The sequence below is a fragment of the Heteronotia binoei genome, chromosome 21, assembly GCF_032191835.1.
Source record: "Heteronotia binoei isolate CCM8104 ecotype False Entrance Well chromosome 21, APGP_CSIRO_Hbin_v1, whole genome shotgun sequence".
NCBI classification, from domain to species: Eukaryota; Metazoa; Chordata; class Lepidosauria; order Squamata; family Gekkonidae; genus Heteronotia; species Heteronotia binoei.
Window position 1 is genome coordinate 192965789 of NC_083243.1, and position 16010 is coordinate 192981798.

Below are 16010 nucleotides of genomic sequence, written 5' to 3' on the forward strand. Positions count from 1 at the left end.
TCTTAAATCAACAATTTGATTTGTGGAGGAAAGCAGAGTACGGATAATGAAGGAGCTGCCGAGGAAAGTTATTAGTGAAAGAAGACAATTCAAGAAATTGACAGACAAGTTAAGAGAGAAGGGAATAAGATACAGATGGATTTTACCTGAAGGTCTTAGCTTTGAGTATAAAAGACTGAGAATGACAATAGTCGATACTCAAGGCATGGAGAAATTTTTTGCAGACAATAAAGAGTTTGGGGATACAGAATAATTGAAGAACTATTATGGATTACAAATTAATTTCTTGGAATGTAAATGGACTTAATTCACCATAAAAAAAGGAAAGCAACTTTCCATTGGATTAAAAAAACAGAAATGTAATATACGGTAGTTTGTCTACAAAAAGTACATATCAAACAATTGGATTATAAATTTTTATGGAACAAATCTCTTGGAGAAGAATTTTTTTCATTAGCTAAAGAAAAAGAAAAGGGAGTGTTTTTTTATATTAAAAAAGAATTGGAGCCAAAATTGATTTTTAAAGGCAATGAAGGCAAATACATTGCAGTGGAGGTATTTATGAATGAGAAAAAGACGTTGTTATTGGGACTATATGCCCCTAATGGGGCAAAAGATACTTTTTTTAAAGACATTATGCAACAATTAGACCAAGTGGCCTATAATCAAGTAATGTTAATGGGAGACTTCAATGAACTCAGTGGACAGATCTGGAAACAAAAAGAATAAAGATGGCAAGCTGCCAAAGTCATTTTTTGAATTAACAAAGCAAGAAAGCCTGGAAGATGTATGGAGAAAGTTTAACTCTAATATGCGTGACTATACATTTTTTTCAGCAAGGCATAACTCCTTCTCAAGAACTGATATGGTATGGTCTACGAAAGATTTGGGACTTATCACAGTGGGGGGCACTGGGGAAAGTGTTGGGGGCTCGGGGGCTCAAAATGATGTCACAATCAAAAGGACATCACAACCAAAGGGAAAGGCATTAGGATATCCAGCAGACAACTGAAATCAGGCAGGGCTGAAGCAGAGTCTCAGTGTAGAGGCTGGATGGTAGGAATGGTGCTATGGGGTAGTGTCTGGGATTTAGAATTGCCAGGTCTGTGTTGAAAAATACCTGGAAACTTTGGGGGTGGATCTGGGAGAGCGTGGGGTTTGGGGAGGAGAGGGGCCATTTTCTCCTGGGGAACTGATCTCTGTCACCTGGAGATCAGCTGTAAAATCAGGAGATCTCCAGGCCCCACCTGGAGGCTGGCAACCACCAGGACTAGTATGCTCACAGCTCTAGAACTGCTGAACCAAAGGGTGGGCATGGTGATGAAGGCAAGCCAAGGCACATTTTGCTGGAGATTCTGACTTCCAGGGTGGGGGCTCGCTTCCCAGCACAGATCCAGAGGGGGGAAAATTGCAATGTGCACCATTTCCTGCCCCCAGATCTGTTATTGCGGGTTACTTTGACAGAGGAGGGAAGGGGTTTCATCATTCTAGAGGCACTCTGCTCCCTTTCTGTGTGCAGCTTGTTTTTTTGCAAAACTGGGGATTCCTCCCCTCTCCAATGGCTCTCTTGCAGCCGCTGCCTTCCAGCTGGTAAGGTCTCAGCCTGTTTGGCATATTCTTGCACATTTTACGCATGAGCTGGTTTAAAGCTGTCTCTCTTTACCAATTCCTTTATGTGCATTCTCGTTTTTAAAAAACCAGCTTCCACTTCTGTCCTCCCCCTCATGGATCTCCACCATTTTTCTCCATTTGCAGAACCTTTCCAGGAACAGCTCCCCCCCGCACCGGTTTGCATCTCCCTGGCCTCTCAGCTCTGCAAAGCCCATTTGGCTTCAGGAGTGTGGCACCATCCTTCACACTGGATTGGCTACTCATGTGGAAATAAGAGGTAATGTGGCCAGCCCTCTCTGCCCTCCCCCTCAGGCAGGTGTGTTAGGAGTGAGCAAGGGAGCTCTGAGGCCCCCAGCCGCCAGCAGAAGTTGGGCGTGGTAAGTGTTGGGGCAGGGGCCCTGGCCTTGGTGTTTAAGTGGTGGAGCTGGGACCCTGTGGGCCTGTGGCCAAGGCTCCCGGCACAAACCTGTTGTTTTGGTTCTTTGCATTTTGGTTTACAGTTTAATGCAGGGGTCCTCAAACTACGGCCTGTGGGCCAGATGCGGCCCGCTGAGAACGTTTATGCGGCCCGCCGGGTTATGGCAAAATCAGACCGGAAGTGACGTTCGACCTAAACTCGCGTTAGCAACGTACACTTTCGGCCCTGGGCTGAGGCGGCGGAGACAGAGTGTGAGGTGATACCAAGGTGAGGTGAGTTCCCAGGCCGGGGTGTGTGGTGTGGGGAAGGAGAGAGATGCAGAAGACGGAGAACTGATGGCCCGTGGCCTTGTACAGTAACGGCAGTCTGGCCCTCCAACAGTCTGAGGGACAGTGAACTGGCCCCCTATTTAAAAAGTTTGAGAACCCCTGGTTTAATGGTTATGGTTTTATTGTTATGCATACTTTGTAAACTGCTTCTAGTCAAAGGTAGTATATAACTATTTCAGATAAATTTATTTATTATTTATTTATTACGTTCAACTTATATTCCGCCCTCTCCGCAAGCGGACTCAGGGCGGCTTACAACATCATGTCAATACAGTTAAACCATTAAAACATATAAAGCCATAATTTACATATTTCAATTTAAAAAAAAATATTACAATTTTTAAAGCCATTCTATGCTGCTGCATTCATACAATGTAGGCGGCATTGATTCATTGGAAAAGAACTAGATTCATAAATAGATTCATTGGAAAAGAACTGTATTCAAGACCACTATTCTGAGTCTGTCATGTCCAAACATCCAACTTGGAATATTAAAGGAATAGCTCAAAACAGGATTGGCTGAAATTCAGACAGATTATCCATGCAAATCTGTTACTGAGGTCAATTTATGTGACTCAAACATGGAATTCTGCCTGTGGATTACAGTGCAACATTTGAATTTAGTGAATCCTAGGAGTGGGGGCATTGGAAAGGGTGGTGTCTTTTAAACTTGGATCTCGATGTGCATTTTTTGTAACTAAAATCCCAATTCTGCTGCACAAGGACTCATTTTTTCTTCTTGAGCTACACAGACATACATGTTTTAATATATATTTCTTAGGTTATGATATTTGTATTTTTTCACCAGTGCTGGAATTTTTTGCACAATGTAGTGAAGAGTGAAGGATATTTACAAAGTCTGCTAGAATACAGATGTCAACAATTTTTTTAACACTTCTTTGAAATTCTTCTCAGCAATAGTCAAATTTTAGAGCTAACATTTGAAGGCCATAGTATCTCTTAAGCCTTATCCCTGTTCAGCATTGAAAAAATTCTACACCAAATAACTGGTTTGATAATGTTTGCTGTTGTTCAGTCGTAATGTAATGTAAGCACCCTCAAATACTGATGGTTGACCTAAACGAGCAGCCATAACAGCCGCTGGATAAACATTTGTTGGCAGAAATATTTAAAACTAGAAATATTTTAACATATTTTAAAATAAGCAAATATAGCAAATCCAACCCAACACTACTGAATACCCATAACTTCACAGACTTTTTTTTCATTCTGATGTCACTACTACTGATCTACTTGGCAGAAGCACAGTTCTTACAGCTGCATACAAGATGATTTGTAGGCAAGAGGCTGGGAGCACACCCCTTATGCATTCATACTCCCTTTCTAGAAGGACTTGTACGCCTGATCAAATAAACTCAGTATTCCCTTGTCAGCAGTTGTAATTATTGTAGGTTTGTGATAGCATCTCATAATTAGAAAGTCACTCCGCCCTCCATCTCCAGGCTAGGGATGCCAGCCTCCAGGAGAACCTGGAGATCTCCTGGAATTATAGCTCATCTCCAGGTTTCAGAGATAAGTTCCCCGGAGAAAATGGATACTTTGGAGGGTGGACTATGAGACTGTAACCCACTGAGATCTTTGTCCTCTTCAGGCTCCATCCCCAAATTTTCAGAAGTTTCCCAACCTGGATATGCATCCCTTCGCCCACACCCCCAGCCGGTAGCCAGGGGGGACTGGCAACCCTACTCATGGCAGACAATTCAGGACTACTGAGATGCCGCTCCAAGAAAGGTCAGCTAAGGCAGGGAACAACTTACATGTGACCATCCACCTGGTCAGTCACCACCACCACCACCCCACTCAAGAAAAAGAACTCTGCTGGGACTGCAGTTATGCCCCTGTGGGGGCAGGGAGGTGTCTTATGGTTTCAGGTCCTGGTTGGCTGCCACCACTGGAAGCACAGGCTTGCCAGTCGCCAGATTCTGTACTTTCGGACAAGTGGGAGATGCCTCTTTGGTAAAGGGTTTGTCAGAAATGGCAACACATACGCGTTCCCATCAGAGGCTTTTTTCTGCACCCACTCGCATTTTGAAATTTTATCTGCTATGAGAAGCCTTTATTTTGGCTCATTGGAGAAATGAAAGAAGAACTTTTCTAAGTGCCTTGAGTTTGAATGGCTACAGAATTGTTGTGAGCACTAGCATTTAATTCACCGTGCCACAGCGGCTCGATCGTCTTTGAAGCTTCGGAAGCTGGAAATGTTGTAGGAGTTGTGAAGTTTAGAGATTTACGACTTGGATTTATTGTTTGCTATACTGTAGAGTTTACTTTTGCATTTATTCATTATATTTACACTTAGAATTTTCTAAGAGCTTTGCTCTAAGTGTGCTGTTTCATTTTAAAGTTGCATCATAGTTTTTTCAGTATTTCGTTATTTTCCACAGTTTTGTGTCTACTTACTGTGGTGCTCTAGGTTGCTCAGTCCCCAGATCCCAGCAAGGAATCCCCCAGTTTTGCAGACTCCTCCCCACCACCAGCCAGCTGGCCAGTGACAGGAAGCCCCATCCCAACACCACCATGTGCCTTTAAACCTCAGCAAGCTTAGAAGATGCTTGCAATTGTTTGTGTTTTGGAATGTGTGTGTGCCTTTAAATCTCAACAGCAGAAAAACAGGGGATGGGGCAAGCAGGCAGAGCCACCGGTATGTGAAGTTGTGATAAAGGCAGAGAGCAGAGTCCCTCTGTTTTGCATTCACTTCAGAAGTTGTTTCTATAGTAAAATGGACAGGAAAGAGTTACCTAGAACCTCATAATGGGATGGAGGAAAACTCCATCCCCTAGGCTGCTCTCCTTTCCTGTTCCTGTCTGAAGAAGCTGGTTGAAATACAGCAGGTTGTTACTTTCAGCAACTCCTGTGAGTAAATTGCCCCAGTGAGATCACAAAAGTGTGGGCTTGCAAAACTCTGTTTATTTTGGTTGCTTTGTGAGTGTGTGTTCATGTCCCTTTTAAAAAGCCATGCTTGGAAATGCTTCCAAAGCCTGACAAGGGGACTTGTGGGGGTATGACAGATTTCACTTTAATTTACTGGAAGTGCAGCTGCCAGGGTAGGTAAAAAAAGAGGACAAGGAAATGAAGATTGTATTCAGGGGAACTGCACTGCTGTATTTTTATTTATTTAGGGAATGGGAAAGTCTCCTGGCTCTATCCACAAAGTCCCCAGATATTGCCTGAGATGGACATCGCAACCCTATGAGAAATTAAAAAAAAAAAAAATAAGGCCTCATCTACTTATAAGAAGCTGTTACCATAGCTTTCCTAACAATTCCTAGAGCTACCTAAAAGTAAAAAGGATAATTCAAGGAATCGCCAGAGACTCTATGAAAGAATTCCAGTTTTACCAAAGAGTTTCTGGCAACTCTAGAGCTACTCTTTTCACTTCCAGGTAGTCTTAGAATTCACCAGGAACTCTATGTGAAGAACTCCCTCTAAGTAGACAAGGTGTTACTTTTCTTGTTAAATTTTTCTCCCAGGATGCTATCCCTCACAACCCTCCCACCAGTTCCCTAGGGTTGCCAGGTCTGTGTTGGAAAATACCAAAGACTTTGGGGGGTGGATCTGGGAGGGGTGGGGTTTGGGGAGGGGAGAGGCCTCAGCATAGTACAATGCCATAGAGTCCACCCTTCAAAGCAGACATTTTCTCCAGGGGCAGATTGCTGACAAAACTACTCTTCAATATAATTCATAAATATTATCAGAACCATTCAGAGTCCATAATCCATACAAAAATTGAAGTCAACAACATAATTCCTGTCCATTGATATAATAAACTTATCCAGTCCAATAAAGTGCTTGTGTTGAATTTCTTCTTAAATATTGGTGCAAAATTCGGAATCTCACATGGGACACCCCAAGACCACCTCCTATGTTGCTCGCTAGCTGGTCAGCGCGTTTCAGTTAGACCTTCCTCATGGAGTTGTTCAAAAGTTGTCCAAATGTTTTATAAGTTCCTAACCTACATCCACAATACAATAATACTTAGAATCCCAACTAAATACATATAGCTTTCTATATGTGCTCTACGTTCTAGCATGTGAAGACTGTTAAAAAATGTATGTAGGCAACACAGTACGCCCTATTAAAGTCCGTGTGTTGGAACACCAGGCGAGGGTGCACAACAATATTCTCTCACTTTACACTATAAGGAAACTCACCACTTTCTTGATAACATGAAATTTGTAGTAGTATATAGATACAAAGATCGCCCTGGGATTTTAGTACACCAGGGTTTCCCAAACTCCCCCCCCCCCTGGTTATTTTTACACTTCTCCTTCTTGGCCCACTAAAATTCAGGGGTGGAGCCAGGAGACTTTGGGGGTGGAGCCGGGAGACAGGAAACAATGTCATTTCCTGTGGTGTCACTTCCAGATCAAGGGCCAAGTGATGTCACTGAATAAAAAGCAAGTCTTCCATGTCTTCAAAACTGACCAAAATTGAACCTGAGAGCCCATAGAGTATGATCACTCCTATTTTTTGGTCTTCCTTACCCAAAATCTTTATCCCCACCAGGGCTCTTTTTGTAGAAAAAGCCCAGCAGGAACTCATTTGCATATTAGACCACACATCCTGATGCCAAATCAGCAGGATCTGCATTCCTGTGCACTCCTGCTCAAAAAAAAGCAGCCATTTAGAAAACAGTCAACTTATAATAATTTCATGTAAAATTATCACCCAGTCGATCCGGCAGTGTTTTTGTTGAGACAATGTAAAGGGTACATGTGCCAGTAGGGTTGCCAAGTTCAATTCAAGAAATATCTGGGAACTTTGGGGGCAGAACCAGGAGCAAGGGCATAACAAGCATAACTGAACTCCAAAGGGAGTTCTGGCCATCACATTTAAAGGGACAGCACACCTTTTAAAATGCCTTCCTTCCATAGGAAATAATGAAGGATAGGGGCACCTTCTTTTGGGCCTCATAGAATTGGACCCCCTGGTCCAATCTTTTTGAAACTTCGGAGGTATTTTGGGGATTCTACTTAAAATACTCAGTAATTCTGTATGTTTAATAGCACATACATATCATATACAAATACCAAAAGGCATCCTTTTTTTATTTGTGCTTTGCAATAATTCCTTCCAAGCTTTCAATGCCTCTTTATTTTTAAAAAATAAGTCAACTTATGAGGTTCTATAGGGGAAGCATATGACACCATGTCCGTTTCTCCTTGGAAGACACAACGCTTCCTTCCCCCCCACCCCCCCCCCCCAAATATATATATATATATATATGTTTCCTTGAGGAACTCTCTTGCAAAGCTGCCTTAAGCTGCCAGCAAGGACCTGGTGAGCCATGAGTGTTGGGGGGGGGGAACCCCGTTGAGCCACAGGGAAGGGAGGCAGGACTCATCTTGCACAACTAGGAGGCTTTTTACCAGCCGGAGAGGAGTCAAGATACTGTTGCATATTTTAACAGAACAAGAACGTTGTATCCTTTGCCATGACTTCAAGGGAGAGTTTTACGAAAATCTTCAAAAACTGCTTAGGTGAGGCCGGTTGGATGAGGCACTGGGATTTCTCGAAAAGCCGTTCCTTGGAAAGTGAAGCTGAAGGGGACCATAGGGCAGCTCTCTATGGGAAAGGAGCAGGGAGTGGCACTTGGAAGACACAACGCTTCCTTCCCCCCCGCCCCCCCGGTGTGTACATGTTTTTACAACGATCTTTTAGCCTTCCCCCCCCCCTCCTGTGTCATTTGTAGAATCTCCGTGCCTTTTAAGAACATAAAAACATAAGAGAAGCCATGTTGGATCAGGCCAATGGCCCATCCAGTACAACACTCTGTGTCACACAGTGTCCAAAAAAACACCCCCCAAGTCCCATCAGAAAGTTCACAAGTGGGTCTAGAAGTCCTTCCACTTTGCCCACCCCCCCAAGCACCAAGAATACAGAGCATCACTGTCCCAAACAGTTCCAATAATATACTGTGGCTAAACCACTGATGGACCTCTGCTCCATATTTTTATCCAATCCCCTCTTAAAGCTGGCTATGCTTGTAGCCGCCGCCACCTCCTGCGGCAGTGAATTCCACATGTTAATCACCCTTTGGGTAAAGAATACTTCCTTTTGTTGGCACCCTACACGTTGCAGCAAAGCAAAGGCGGCGGGTGCAGGGGAGAGAAATGATGCATCTTCAGCTTCATGGACTACAACAACAAAAAAAAGGCTTGGTGGTTCCTGATGCTTCAGGGGTGCAAACAGAAGGGGAAGGGGGAGAAAGCGCGCGGGTTTCTCCTGATCTTTGTAAGCCACATAACTGCAGCTGCCCAACCCCAGCCCCCCCTCCAAGAAAAGGAAGGGACTTCTCTTGCCCTATTCTGTCGCTGAAAAGTCCTTTATTCTAGTTTATAGCTGGGAGGGGACTACCAACTGGTACCCACCCAGGAACTGCCTGCATCCTTTCAACTCCCTATGGCTTTGTGGTGCAGTCTTTGGCTTCTCTCTCGATTTCTGGAGGATTTTTAAAGAAATACTGTGCCTTTCCTCCCTCCCCCCCTCCATTTCTCCTGTAAGGAAACCAGGCTGAGCAAAAATGTTCAACTCTGTCCTAGAATGCCCTCTCCTTCCCTTCTCTTCCCTCCCCCCACCTTCTCAGAGTTTCCAGGTGTTCCTCTAGAGTAGAGGAACCATTCCTCTACAGCAGGTTACTGCAGAGAGACCAGCAATGGCGGCGCTGCACTGACCTTACTTGCGACCTGTGGACCAGGGCATGCTTCCGTGGACCGTGGCAGGGTTATGACCCTACAAATGGGAAATGCTGCACTAGACATATGGCCAGCACGTAGGAGTAGGCGAGCTGCCGGGGGTGCCACATTGCCTACAGGGCACCTTCAGGCCCCCTCCCTCTGCTCCACCGCTCTCGGCTTCCCAGGTCACAAACCTGGGATGCTAAGAGCAGCAGGACAGCACACCAGTGTGTGTTCTCCTCCAAGCCCGGCTTCCCAGCTAGGCTCAAAGAAGAGCAACCTCACACCAAGGCTGCCTCCTCTTGCAGGGGAGGCAGCCTCCGAGCGAGGTGGAAAAGCCCCGTCACCCCTTTGGCCCACCCAGGTGGATGAAAGAGGTGGTGCAGCCTCGCTCCCAGCTGCCTCCCCTGCAAGGGGAGGTGGCCTTGAAGTGAGGCAGAGCAGCCCCAATGCCCCTTTCATCTGCCTGGGATCAGGGCAGGCAAAAGAGGTGGCACAGCGGATGAAAGAGGCAGCAAGGCCTGCAAGGGGAGGCAGCCTCGAAGACAGGCATAGCAGCCCTGCTGCCCCTTTCATCTGCCCAGACCTGGGCGGGCAAAAAACACGGTTTGGCCTTACTCTGACTCCCACGGTGGACATGGACGGGGGCGCAGGTGTGGTGGCGGCCTGGGGTGGCAAAAACCCCAGCGCCGCCCCTGAGTAGACATATGTAAGACCTTATTACATGAGGAGTCCTTTTGGACATACGAATTAAATACTCTAGACAAGGGATATCAAACATGCGGCCCGGGGGCCAATCAGGCCCCCAGAGGGCTCCTATCAGGCCCCTGACCTGACTGTTGTCTGCATCCTTCTCCCTCTCTCTCTTGCTTCCTTCTGCAGCTTGCTTTGCCAGGCTTGCTCAATTGTACAGGCGCTACAGAGCAAACCCCTATTTCCTCCATTGGCTAAGATTCCTCCACTGGGGAGGAAGTGGGGGAGGGAGAGCTTGCTTTTGCTAAGCTCCCTGAATCACACAGCAGAGCTACTGAGCCAAGCCTCTCTTCCTTCTATTGGCTGAGGCTCCTCCCCCTCCTGGTACCCTGGGGGAAGGAAGGAAAGAGCCAGAGCTTCCTTTGCCCAGTTCCCTGGATCCCATGGGAGGAATACAAAGGTGCTAACCTTTAAGACCAACAAGTGCTAATGTTTTAAGCATGTTTTATTACAAGTCTTTTGAAAAATCTTTAGCTGGGTTTGTATGTGTCATTTATAAAGTTTATATCTCTGCAATTAATCTTAAATAGGTACACACCTGGCCCAGCAAGGTCTCATTTATGTCAGACCCGGCCCTCATCATAAATGAGTTTGACACCCTGTGCTCTAGCTCCTAATTGCCTCAATAGTGTGAATGTCTGTTCTTGCTTCTTGTCACCAAACATTCTCAGATTCTAATGTCTGATGGCTTCACTAGTAGGATTTATTTTCCTTATCCTCCAACTTCGTTACATTTTTAAATATGTTTTTGTATCATATCACTGTATGTTTCGGTTCTTGCCTCTTTAAATTGGAACAATAAGCATATGAGATTAATTAGATGTTTGCTTACTTAATGTTCCTGCATGGCTGGAGTTTGGAGAGTTTTTCCTCCGTTGAAGAAATTTTTGTGCTTGTTGTGAGATGTGAATGTACTGAAGGGGTGAGTCTTTCTTTCCATCTGTGAAATGACTGAAAGCTATATGTATTTAGTTGGGTCTGTGGAGAACCATGAAAGCCACTTCTGAATGTTTTGACTCATGCATGCCAAAAATTGTGAGCTTCAATTCCAGGAGAATAGTCGCCTAAGGGAAGGACCAGAAAATAACAGCTGCAAGGAGCTTGGTTTCCTTCCTCTCTGCACCAATTTTTAGTTGCCCCAGGACTGCCTGAGAGAGGGACAGGACAATCTGTCTCTAGCTAAAGAGCTAAAAGGCTGCCTATTATTATTATTAGTACAGTATTAGTATCATCATCATCATCTGCCTTTCCCCAAAGGGCTCAACACGGTGCACAAGAAGTTAAAATTTACAGAAAACTGATTTCAAGTTAGTTGTACCAACTCCATTCCAGCAAGAATACAACAGCAAAGGAAGATCATCTGAGACCCTGCTGAAGGCTAATCTGCTTCAGTCTCAAAACGGTTACAGAGAGAGTTCTGTTAGATCATAATTGGTCATGGCATGAAAAACATCTGAACTTACACCCGCATGGAGGCCCGAGAAGAAAGTAACAGCATACCTCTTTAAAGCACCACGCGCACTTGGGATGAATCAAGAAGCATTCTTCACAGGAAGTAGCACTCCCACGCGTGCAAACATTGAGACCTTTTTGGGAAAGAGGAGAGAGAGGGGAAAGTTTGAGAAACAATTAAATGCTTGCTGCTATTTACACCAGAATCATTTTTGGGATCTTGACCTACCATTTGAGATCCACTACCTTAAAATATGAATTTGGAAAGTTCAGGTGAACTCTTTGTGGAAGGATAATGTATAATGTCCTACCCATCACAGTCCTACCCCAGCCTTCTTCTGACATTGGCGCTACAGACAAGATTTTGCCCTCCTCCATTTTTTTTCCTCATGAAAATCCTACTTGATTGATTAGAAAGAGGAACTGATCCAGGATCACCCAGTGAGCTTGATAACAAAATGAGCCTTTGAACTGAGGTCTCTCCAGCCTTCACCCAAATCTTAAATCACTACACTCTAATGATCCACTAACTGTTAAATCCTAAACCAGGGGTGGCCAAATTTGCTTAATGTAAGAGCCACATAGAATTAACATCAGATGTTTGAGAGCCGCAAGATATGAACAAATATTACACACATGTCTTTGTTAAAACTTTAAAGATATTCTTTGCATAGAAAGATAAAATATATGCGTATGCACTTTTCAACATGACCATGCTAGAGGGAGACTTTTTAAAAATACAAAAGCTGGTAATAACCGTCCCCATATGACCAGCATAGGAAAAGATTAGGGAATTATTTTTGGCACCGTTGAGAGAAGGAAACACACATATAAATCACTGACCACCTTTTGCATCTCGCTTTGCCTTGACACCAAATACAGCTCCTACAAGAGGAACCCTCTGCAGCCCTCTTCAATTCTACCCCTCCTTCTAGCGGCTCCCTCAACTCTTGCATTCTCTTTCCTCAGTCTAGGTCTCTGTCGACCTCTGTGGTGAAGGAGAATAGCTATTTCCCCCTCCTTCCCTACTTCACAAACAGCAGAAATAGTCGCCCACCTATGGGTCAGCACTCAGAGGCCGCCTGAGGTCCTGATGCTAAACACACTTACTTGAGAGTAAGGCTGCACCGTTCCTCCTTGACCTCCAGGAGCCACACAATATGTGTGAAAGCGCCACATGTGAAAGAGCCAGGACAGAGTTACAACCTTCTGAACCCATTTAATTCAATGGACTCAGAAGGGTACAACTATGCTTAGGATTGTATTGTTAGTCTCCCTGGACAAAGAATAACAGTTTGACAAAGAGCAAAGCAACAGTAACATCTAGGCTTCCCAACCCTCCCGCCCTGGCGGGGGACCCCAGGATTTCCACCCTCTTCCCCCGCTCCCCAAAAAAATGGAAGCGGGGGGAGGGGGAACGGTGCCGGGGAGCATGGCGAGCCGCCGCATCCTGGAGCGGGCGAGGCCGCTGCGCCGCTGCTGCCCCCTCCCCGCCCACCGCAGCTGCTCCTACGAGATGAGCCCAGGCTGAGCCCATCTCGGAGGAGCAGCCAAGAGGCGGCAGCAGCGCAGGGGAGGGCAAGGCAGGCCAGGAGCATGGTGAGCCGCAAATCCAGGCCCTTCTAGGACCCGGACTCGCAGCTCACCACGCCCCCGGCCTGCCTCCACCCCCCCTCCGATTCCACCCCAGAGGCGGAGCGGGCGCCGCCGCTGCCGCCTCTTCTCCGCTCGCCGTGGCTACTCCTCCGAGATGGGCTCAGGTTGAGCCCATCTCGGAGGAGCAGCCACGGCGAGCGGAGAAGAGGCGGCAGCGGCCTCGCCCGCTCCGAGACGGGGCGGCTCACTGTTTCCCCCCCTCCCCCTAGCTCCACCCCCAAAGTCCCCAGATATTTCTGGGGTTGGACTTGGGAACCCTAGTAACATCTGAAAACTGGACACAGGACAGTTCATGTCATCATCCCCCACAATGCCTTTATAATTCATGACTGTTATTTGGAAGGGCCAGACACGACAGGACTTCATGTGCCTGGATGGAGAAAGGTCTTCTCTGGACCCTGGTTGCTAGGCAGAACACTTCAGCGGCAAGGGTCATTTTCTCCTCATAGAGAGGACATTTTACTCCATTGGCCTTCCCACCACTTTTGTAGCAGCCATCACTGCCTTTAAAAAAAACCGAATTATTTATTTCATTTTCTCCTTGGAAGCTTTTCAGAAAGACTGTTGTCGGGTAAGAAAGACAACATAACAATACATAAAACTAACAGTGCAACCCTAAGAAGGCATCCCTGAGGGGGAGTAAGCCCCCGGAATAGAATTCTGAGTAGACCTGCTTAGCACTGCTCTCAAAATCACTTTTCCAGTTTCTGCAGTTAATAAAGGCACTGCAGCCCTGCTAGGGGAAAAGTTGGCAGCCTTACTACCCTGATACCTGGGCAGCATTTGAAGGGCAGAATTCATGAACGCTAAGAATATTAGTTTAACTGGCAACCCTCCTTGAAACTAAATATTCCAGATCTGTAAACATCAGCATACAATTTCTAGGCAATCTGGCAACCAGACACTTATGAATTACCCAAGTCTGCTTGTAGTACTGTAGAAAAATGAATGAGTTACACATGGAAATGGCCATAGATATGACAGAAAATTTCTTGAGCTGCCCACTGATGGTCACAAGATTGTAAATGATCTACTTGTATGCAGGATATATTAGAATCATAGAGCTGGAAATGACCTCCAAGATCATTCTGTATCTTGACTCTGTCTTCAGTTGTATTTGCGACCCCCTCCCAGTTTAATATAATCTGCCAATTTAATAAGCACTCCTTCTATTCCTTCATCCAAATCATTTATAAATATATGTTAAACAAAACAGGTCCCAGGACAGAACCTTGAAGGATGAGGAACCATTTGCAAGCACTCTTCGGGTACAATCTGTCAACCAGTTACAGATCCACCGAACAGTAATAGGATCTCAATTACATCTTATCAATTTACCAAAAATCCCTTCTTTTAAAATCAGAGTAAATTTAGTTGAATAACTGTGGGTCTGAAATTGCCATTACAAGACTGACCTGTACATACCAAGCCCGAAACACAACTTGTGCTGCCTCATTTCATGCTTCTGACCTATTTATTTGTCGTTTGTGGTGTATTTAATAGAGTCATTTCCACAGGATACCTTGGTTAAGTAAGATGGTTTGTTGTTTACACTGGATAATGCCCAAGGCATATTCCAATAAAACACACTCTGCCATATTAAGGACAATGTGGTTCTTCTTTCAAAAAAATGCCCAGTCCATTATGAGACAAGTCATATGCAGACAGAATGCTATCCTCTTGTTTTCTGCCCATTAATTAATCAAGCTAAAAAACTGACCTATGGCAGACTTATGGTAACAACTGGGTAGGGTTGCCAAGTCCAATTCAAGAAATATCTGGGGACTTTAGGGGTGGAGCCAGGAGACTTTGGGGGTGGAGCCAGGAGACTTTGGGGGTGGAGCCAGGAGACTTTGGGGGTGGAGCCAAGATCAAGGCTGTGACAAGCATCATTGAACTCCAAAGGGAGTTCTGGCCATCACATTGAAAGGGACGGCACACCTTTTCAATGCCTTCCTTCCATAGGAAATAATGAAGGATAGGGGCACCTTCTTTTGGGGCTCATAGAATTGGACCCCCTGGTCCAATCTTTTTGAAACTTGGGGGGTATTTTGGGGAGAGGCACTAGATGCTATACTGAAAATGTGGTGCCTCTACCCCAAAAAACAGCCCCCCCAGGGCCCCGGATACCCACATATCAATTCTCCATGATTTTCTATGGGAATAAATCTCCATAGGGAATAACAGAGTTCCCAGCAGACATTTCCCTCCCCTCCCCTTTCTGACGACCCTGAAGCGGGGGGAGGGCCTCCGAACCGGGGGATCTCCTGCCCCCACCTGGGGATTGGCAACCCTACAACTGGGTCTCCAGAATATTCTCCATGTATCTGTTCAGTGCTTTCTGAACCTGTGACAGAACAGGCCTGTTTCTCTTGCAGGCCCTGTTTTGACCGCTCCCTCCACTGGGTTGCCAACTTCTGGAAGGACCTACTCCACTTCCTTCCACTAGGGTACCACTGCCACCACTGTCCTTTCGGTGGCTTTCTACCTGGAGGGACAGACTTATGACCTCTTCTCAATTCTAAGGCCTGGCCTCAAGGTCTCCTGCTAGGGTTGCCAATCCCCAGTTGGGGGCAGGGGATCCCCTGGTTCAGAAAGTGGGAGGGAAATGTCTGCTGGGAATTCCATTATACCCTATGGAAACCTATAATGGAGAATTGATCCATGGTTATCTGGGGCTCTTGGGGGGGGGCTGCTTTTTGATGTAGAGGCACCAGATCTTCAGCATAGAATCTGGTGCCTCTCCTCCAAACACCCTCCAAATTTCAAAAAGATTGGACTGGGGGGGTCCAATTCTATGAACCCCAGAAGAAGGTGCCCCTATCCTTCATTATTCCAAATGGAGGGACAGCATTTAAAAGATCCCTTTAAATATGGTTGCCAGAACTCCCTTTAGAGTCCAATCATGCTTGTCACACCCTTGCCCCCGGCTCCATCCCCCCCACCACCAAAGTCTCCTGGCTCCACCCCCAAAGTCCCCAGATATTTATTTAGTTGGACCTGGCAACCCTATCTCCTGCTACCCAGTGTCTGGTTATCATAGGGATCAAACGCAGCTTTGGGTTTCCCCTTGGATGGTTACCCACTTGCACC

General features: G+C 45.8%; 1 protein-coding gene across 1 annotated transcript in view; it reads right to left on the reverse strand.

The window, feature by feature from the left end:
- The window catches only part of ITGB5 (integrin subunit beta 5), a 175563-nt gene extending 164163 nt beyond the window's left edge, over positions 1-11400 (reverse strand). The window contains exon 1 of the mRNA XM_060261692.1: positions 11310-11400. The gene's annotated coding sequence lies outside the window, so the exon portion shown is untranslated. The remainder of the gene's footprint in view (positions 1-11309) is intronic.
- Between the last annotated feature and the right edge of the window lie 4610 nt (positions 11401-16010).